The sequence below is a fragment of the Papaver somniferum genome, chromosome 8, assembly GCF_003573695.1.
Source record: "Papaver somniferum cultivar HN1 chromosome 8, ASM357369v1, whole genome shotgun sequence".
Lineage (NCBI taxonomy): Eukaryota > Viridiplantae > Streptophyta > Magnoliopsida > Ranunculales > Papaveraceae > Papaver > Papaver somniferum.
The window spans coordinates 10,392,195-10,400,789 of record NC_039365.1 but is presented as its reverse complement, the minus strand read 5'-3'; positions in this window follow the sequence as shown (position 1 = coordinate 10,400,789).

The window sequence follows — 8,595 nt, the reverse complement described above, 5'->3', positions numbered from 1 at the left end:
CTGAAGTGGTGAAGTCAGGCGCTGTTGCAGGTGCTGAAGTGGAACGACGATGAGGAGGTGTGTAGAGCTGTATTGCAGGAGACGGAGTATGTGTAGTGGCGGAAGGTGGTGGAGCAACGTCAGGGCGTTGCTGTGCAGTAGATGAAGAAACTGATGTAGCAGCGGAAGGAGGCTGGACAGTAGGATTAGGAGAGGTTGGGTAACTGAAACGAAAGGGAAGGAGAGTGGAAGATGTTGTAGAGGAAGAGTCCTGACAGTTTGATGAAGTAGAGACAGTGTTCTTGAAAGGAAACACGTTTTCATCAAAAGTCACATGACGAGACAAGATGATTTTGTTAGTGGCTAAGTCGAGACATCGATAGCCACGGTGATGGGTTGGAAACCCAAGAAAAACACACTTAGTAGAACGAGGAGAAAGCTTATGAGTAGTGGTAGCGGAAAGATTGGGGTAGCAAAGACAACCAAAAGTACGGATATGAGAGTAGGTTGGTTGACGTTGATAGAGAATGGACACCGGAGAAGAGAAATTTAGAATTTTGGAGGGAAGAATGTTGTGGAGGTAGACGGCCATGTGTAAGGAGTCGGCCCAATATTTGGGAGGGATAGATGCATGAGACATAAGTGTGCGAGTGATGTCATTGACACGACGAATCACTCGCTCAGCTTTGCCGTTTTGAGAGGAGGTATGAGGGCATGAGAAACGGAAAACTAATCCATGTTTGTGAGCAAATTCATGAAACGATGAGTTGTCGAATTCACGACCCATGTCACATTGAAAAGATTTGATTTCACGTTCGAACTGAGTTTTGACGAAGGAACGAAATTCCAAGAACTTGGTATAAACTTGGGATTTTAATTTGAGAGGAAAGATCCATAGATAATTTGTGAAGTCATCTAACAAGATAAGATAGTAATTAAAACCAGTCTCAACATGTAATGGTGAGGTCCATAAGTCGCTATGAATGATATCAAAAGGAGCAAAAGTAACAGAATTTGATTCAAAAAATGGCAGACGAACATGTTTACTAACTTGACAAGAATGACAAAGTTTGGTAGACTGAGTTTTATTACATTGAATGGAAGAGTTTGCACGTAAATTATCTAAGATAGCTTTCCCTGGGTGGCCGAGACGGCTATGCCAAATGTCATGAGGGCACACGGCAAGGGATATAGGATGAGACAGAGACGATGTTGAAGGTGATACGGCAGAGGCAGTAATAGGATAAAGCTCCCCGGAACTGTTACATCGAAGGAGAATCTTCCTCGAATTCAAATCCTTCACAGAAAAACCAGACGGATCAAATTCAACAGACACATGATTATCAGTGGTGAATTTACGAACAGAAACCAAGTTTTTGATTATGTCGGGAGCAACAATAGTATCTTTGAGTTTTAGGGTGCGGGACGGAATATCTATGAACTTGGTACCGGAGGCAGTGACTGGAATACTGTGACCATTGCCAACTAAGATGGAATGAATATTACTAGTATTAAAAACAGTATTCAAAGTACCTGAATCCGCAGTGAGATGTGATGTAGCACCGGTATCCATATAGAAAGCATCTTCAGGTGAGTGTAAACTCATGGAGCTGTATGCTTCGGCAATGTCACTTGGTTGAAGATATTCCGTGGATGGAGTAAGGTATGCCTGTGCACGTCCAACTCCAGATGTTCGACCGCATGACTGACCAGGACGGCCACGGCCTTGGAAGGAACCGCGGCTGGAAGGTTGCTGCCAATGTGTTGCCGGAGGTGCTGTAGGATACGGACAAGGTGGTACTGCCCATTGTGGTGGACAGTGGATGTTGTACGTAGGATGAGGTGCACCGTAGAGCTGATAAGGGGACGGAGGTGTTGGCAGCAAGGGTGGTTCGGTGGCTGGAGCAGATGAACGGTGACCACCACGTTTGGTATGACCACCACGCTGTGAGCGCTGGTTGTTGCGATCTGTGGTTGGAGCTGCAGCGGCAAGAGCCGTAGGTGCAGACTGTGATTGTTGTTGGGAGCGTCGGATCTCTTCGGTACGCAGCTGGGATCGAGCGGCATCAAACGTCGGCATTGATTGTTGGATAAAAGATGCTACCGTGTTGTATTCCTCCGGAAGGCCGTTGACAAGTTGGATCACAAGGCGTTTGTCATCCATGGGAAAGTCAAGATCAAGTAATCGATCGGACAGGGATTTTAGCTTATCGCAGTAATCATCAATACTATTGCAATCAATAAACTTAAGATTGACAAACTTACGTTCAAGAGTCGCAGCGCGGTTACCTTTATTGTCTTGAAAAAGCTTCTTAAGATGATCCCAAAGTTCTTTAGCAGTTTTGCCAGATTTGAGGACGGTAAGCATTAAATCCTTGGCCATGGTGGATAACATCCACTGTCGACAGAGAGCGTCGAGTTGGAGCACGGTGTCGGCGTCAACATCTGCAGGGGGTTGGTCTTCGTTGATGAGAAAAAGAAGGCGATGAGCCTGAAGATGGAGTTCAAACAGAAAAACCCAAGATGAGTATTCATCCTGTTTGATGTCTAGGATAATAGGGATTAGGGTTTTGATGTTATTGATAGCAAACGCCGGATGGATTGTCTTTTTATCTCCTGCCATTGTTGATTTTGGTGAGGTAAGTGAAGAAGAAGAAGAAGAAGAGGATCGGCTATTAGGTCGATACCATGTTAGAGTTTTTGGTATAATGCCTTACCCTCTTTTGAGAGATAATGGCCATATATATTATTATAATTTTGGTCAATTAAAGAGAATATCCTATGACCGTAAATAAGGTAGAGTATCTTCTATTAGTCAGTCATCACAACAAGGTTCAACAAAACGTAGAAGGAGTGCTGATCTTCCTGAGGGGGTTCCAGAAAAACTCCAGAAATTAGCAGCAGATTTGGATAAAATAATTCGCAGCAGCATGCACAAGATTGGAGAAGATCTGTCTAGATTAAGTGCGAATGCAGATTTTGGATCAAGCCGTCAGAAGTCGAATCTGGGAAGAGGCAAAAGGACACCTGCAAAGAAGAAATAGACTTTACTGGCAGGGCTGTGGTCTTAATGGTTTAGTTGGGGCTAGAGGCTCTTTGTTTGTCCTTGTTTTTCAGGCTTAGTTTTAGTCTGTATTTTTCTATTTGTTGCACTGCTTTGTGTTGGAATTTGAATAGGGACTTCGGAAGGCGAGTGCTAGGCACCAAAAACGCACTAAGTGCAGGCCTAGCGCCTAGCAAATAAGGCGCCCAAGGCGCCAAGACATGCACATTTCTGCAACTTTCTAATTTTTCCTTGATGCCTAGGCGCTAGGTTTGGCGCCTCACCTCGCGCCTAATACAACATAGCTTCCGAGATATACGAGTATAATTTTGTTGCTCTTAACTCTCTAGAAACTCTATTATTGTTAATAACTTCTTGCTTGGTTACAAATGAATGTATCACTGGTTATCTATTGGCTACACAAAACTGTCTAGGACCTTCCTAGAATTCTCTAGACGCTATTTAGTTTATCATACAACTGTATAATGACCGATCGTTTTTTACTTCACATTATAGAACATTGTAGACAAGACCTACTCTAGCTTTCTAAACTATTCCAATTCTAGAATTTTCGAAACTATTCTAACAGGCTAACTCTATTAATTCACTGTGTAGAATTTTCTGCACTTTTCAATTTGGACAACTGGTCGAGACATTAATGTTAGGTGTACAGTCTCGTCGGATATCCATCAAGGGATTTAGAATTAGTGTTGCACCTTAGCACATCGAGAGGTATAAGGTCACCATAACACCGACTACGTACTTTTTGAATTTTCTAAGTGGCTTGAAATTTATCTTGTGATAAATACATACAGAAATTCTTGATGAACCGTGGTTCTGGACCACTCTATATATACCACCTCACATCAAGTGGTATCCTGCTAAATCTTTTTTTCCTTTAGGTAAAAAGGACGAGTTCCTTCATGCGAGTGTGTTAATATGCATGCTGATTCTAATTTCTAAAGTTGTCGCTTGACTCAAAATGCAAAGTGTGACCCATAATTTGAAGATTAGTTTGTTAATATTTTCTTACTAATACAGTATGATTTGTCATTTTTTATGATAAAAGTAAGGCTAAATGATCATTTAGCGTTCATTGAACTAGTGGATGGTCGTTTCACTTTTACTTTTTGTGGATGTTTTTTGCACCGGAAGTTGAAAACCCATCTGGTGTTCAATGTCTCCTTGAGAAAAAAGAAAACATGGGCTGCTTTGCATACGAGCAAGGAAATCTGGATTATTCTTTCTTTTTCTGTTAGGTGAAGATTTTACAAACCAAAAGTTTATGCTTTTTGGATCATTTTCCCTAAAGAAAAAAAGCGTCCTTCGTTTTTTCGAGACATAACTGAGTCGTTTAGATGTGGCAAATGAAGCAGATGTAAAATGATAACCGACTCAAATACAAAAAAATAAATAAAATCCAAACACAAAAGTAGTCTCTTAGGCCAAACACAACGGTCAAGGAATTCCCTTAACTATAGCTTAATTTAAAGGAAAGCGCGCCTCACTATTGGAACATGACATTCACTAGCTTAATCACACAGAAACATAGTTTCCGTGCGATTAGTACTTTTCCCAAAAAAAATCCCATTGGAGTATTTGTATAGGTTAAAAGATAATAAGAGGAAAAAAAAGATATAATAGGTAAAACAGTTCTAGCAAATAAAAATAGGGTAAAAGAGTGAAAATCAAAAACGAATGCTCAATATCCGTTCAAAATCACTAGAAAACTAAGTTTCCGTAAAGTGAAAAATCTAACGGAAACTCAGGTTCGTGCGGTTTCCCTTAGCTACAAGGTGGTTCATATCTTATCAACTTCAAAGTCTAGCTAAGAGATATCGGTACATTTAAGTGACACCAAAGACCATAGTAATTGAATTTCTCTATAATTAAGTTATAGCGAAGCGAAATCACTTACCTTTGTGTTTGTCCTTAACCAAATATCAAACACTTTTGAAGATGAAGAAAGCAATGACATACGTGGTCTTCTTTATTTTATTTATTTTGGATTAAGCAACAATGACGTATGTGATAATAGTTCAATTCCGTTAGATTTTCATACCTCATAATTCGGTATAAATTTTGTTCACCCTGTAAGGACCCGTAAATTCGTCAAAATCATTTCACCAGTCAAGAGATGGTTTAACCGCTAATAGACAACTAAATATGAACAATAACCAATAGAAATTTATTGAAAACCAACCTCGTTATGAAACTAGAACCATTCGAGATATATCGAAAAAATTACGCGAAATGGACTACTCTAATGTCTTGATCGGATATTGGACGATAAAAAATCATTTATTGTGTGTGGAGGGAAAAATGATCATTTTACATATGCATTCTATTAAGACATCCGAGTTTTCTTCTCAGGGTAACTCTATCATTTTATATAATAATGTTATTATTGTTCGCTGCCCATATCCAAAGCGTTGGGTGACGTAGTAAAAATCATTGGATTTTGAGATCGAAGAGAATTTCATTCTCTTATTCTTCTTGAATTCCTTCTCTTCTCATGTTCTTATTCTACAAGTGATTTGAGTCGAAAATAAGGTTTGATTCGGTTGATGAGACTGTACAATTGATGAAGGAGATGATAAGGTTGTGAATCATAAAGGAAAACAAGTAGAGATTGTTAAAGTTTTTCTGTTTGAACTGATGAATCAGAGAAGAAACGGAAATTAGGGTTTTTAGAATTGAATCTGATAAATGGGATTTGATAACTATATTGAGTTGATGATAGAGGAAGAACAATATGGGACAAGCATGTTGGTGTCGTAGCATCACAGTTCTTCCAAAAGTAAACAACATGGGTAAATAATGCTTCCCGGAGTAAGCTTCACAAGTTTTTCAATGATGCATATCTGAGTATGCGTCATTCAAAAAGTGAGGGTATTATGAAGTCTTTGCACTTCACCTAATTAAGGAGGTCGATGATTCTATAACAATCGGTATTTTTCCTCTCGTGATCATTCAAAAGTCTTTTTAAACCAGCAAGAGTGAGAAATTAAGACGATTGCTTATCTATCTGGGATTCACGCATATTACGAGCTTGATTTTAACTGATTCACCAACTAAGTTAGTCGGAAATGGACTTTCTTCGTCGTTAATAATGTTATATCAACATGATTTAGGATTTCTTCTGTGGTAAACTCAAGGTGGCTCCAGACGTGTAGGATCTATCAAAGCTGACCTTTCTGCTAGTACCTTTAGATTATCTAGTATAGAAATTTTCATTTCTTCTAGGTTTTGTCGAGTCTTGTGGAGCTCCTTCTTGTTTTTAGCTAAGGAGTGGTGGATCTTCAGAAATAGATGTGTTTGTACTGGCCTTCAACTATAAATGAGTGACAACCCTCCCACTTTTGGTCGCCAAAATATGTTGGATTAACTTCAATATAGAAGTCACTAACAAGCTGGTTAGGACATGATTAGGAAATTGATGTAATCCTAAGGGAATTAGAAGTCATCTAATTCTAAGAAAAGGAAAGACATGCATTAAGGTAATAGGACTAGGAAAGGAATTCATAGTTCTATATACATATGATCACCAAAGTTGTGGTTGATCATATGAGAAAGATTAGAGATTGTGTTTAGTTTTGAGAGATTTTCTAAACATCAATAAAGAGAGTTGTATTTATATAAGCTAAGTTTCATCTTGCAGTTGCCATTAATTGGTATCAGAGCTAGTTTCTGAGCCATGGAAAACGAAACCACCATTGTGGGTGCAAAACAGTTCACGCCACCATCAATACAAGTTCCAATCCTCTACGCCACAAACTACACAGTATGGGCCATGAGAATGAAGGTACTGATGAAAATATACAAAGTTTGGGAAACAATTGATCCTGGTACATTGGACCCAGACAAAAATAATGTTGCCATTGGATTACTCTTTCAAGCAATACCAGAATGTCTTGTTCTACAAGTTGGTGAACAGGAAACTTCAAAGAAAATTTGGGATGCAATAAAGGCACGTAATCTCGGAGCTGATCGAGTTAAAGAAGCCCGTCTGCAAACCTTAATGTCTGAATTTTAAAGAGTGAAGATGAAAGACACTGATACTATTGATAGCTTTGCAGGAAAGCTATCAGAGATAGCCTCAAAAGCTGCGTCACTTGGACAATCCATTGATGAAGATAAACTGGTAAAGAAGTTTCTCAATAGTTTACCGAGATCCAAGTATATTCATATCATAGCTTCTCTCGAACAAGTCTTAGATTTAAACAAGACTAGCTATGAAGATATAATTGGAAGATTGAAAGCATATGAAGAGAGAATCCTTGATGAAGAAAACAATGGAGAAACTTAAGGAAAACTCTTGTACACAAACTCTTACCAACAAAACTCTACGACAAGAGGAAGAGGTCGTGGAAGAGGTGGTAGAGTAAACAGAGGCCGAGGAAGGGGAGGAAGGTTTAACTCACAAGATAGAACAACAAGTCAGAATGATCAAAATCAAGGGAAAGAAAAGAAGGATAGATCAAACATTATTTGTTAAAGATGTGATAAACCAGGACACTTGTCCTTTGTATGCCCTGAAAGAATACAAAAGATGGAAGAAGCAAACAAGAATGAAACAATGGAAGCAGATACAACTCTTTTCATGCACGAAGTTGTATTCTTAAACGAAGGGAAACTAATACCAAAGAACTACGAATCAAAGGATGGAGAAGAAGGAATCTAGTATTTAGATAATGGATCCAGCAATCACATGACTGGTAAGAGACACTACTTTTCTGAACTCAATGAGAAAATCAAAGGACAAGTGAAGTTTGGGGATGGATCTTCTGTAGAAATTGAAGGGAACAGATCAATTCTATTTCAGAGCAAGACCGGAGAACAGAAGCTTATCACAAACATCTACTTCATCCCAAACTTACAAATCAACATTCTAAGTTTAGGACAAGCTACAGAAGTTGGATGTGATGTTAGAATGCGACAAGATTATCTAACAGTTCATGACCCAAGTGGAAGACTTTTAGTTAGAGTCTCACGCTCACAGAATAGACTCTACAAGATAAGTCTCATGATTGGAAGGCCATTGTGTCTGAATATGAGACTGGAAGATCGGACATGGAAGTGGCATGCAAGATTAGGACACATAAGCTTTAGAAATTTAAAGGAAATGTCTCAGAACAAGATGGTTCGAGGGATACCATAGATAAACGATGAACCAAGGAATTTTCAGGAAGCAAAGGTCTCGACTAAATGGACACAAGCATGTAGAGATGAAATTATTTCAATCAACAGAAACAAAACTTAGTTTCTAGTTGATAAGCCAGGTGGGTTAAAAGTGATTGGCCTCAATTGGATCTTCAAGGTTAAAAGAAATGTTGATGGAACTATTAACAAATATAAGGCAAGACTTGTAGCTAAGGGATACGTTCAAGAATCAGGCATAGACTTTGATGAAGTTTTCGCACCAGTTGCTAGACTAGAGACAATTCGTCTCTTAATAGCAGAAGATGCATCAAACTCTTGGGGAATACATCATTTAGACGTAAAGACGTCATTCTTGCATGGCGAACTAAGTGAAGATGTGTATGTTGAACAACCAGAAGGTTTCGAAGTAA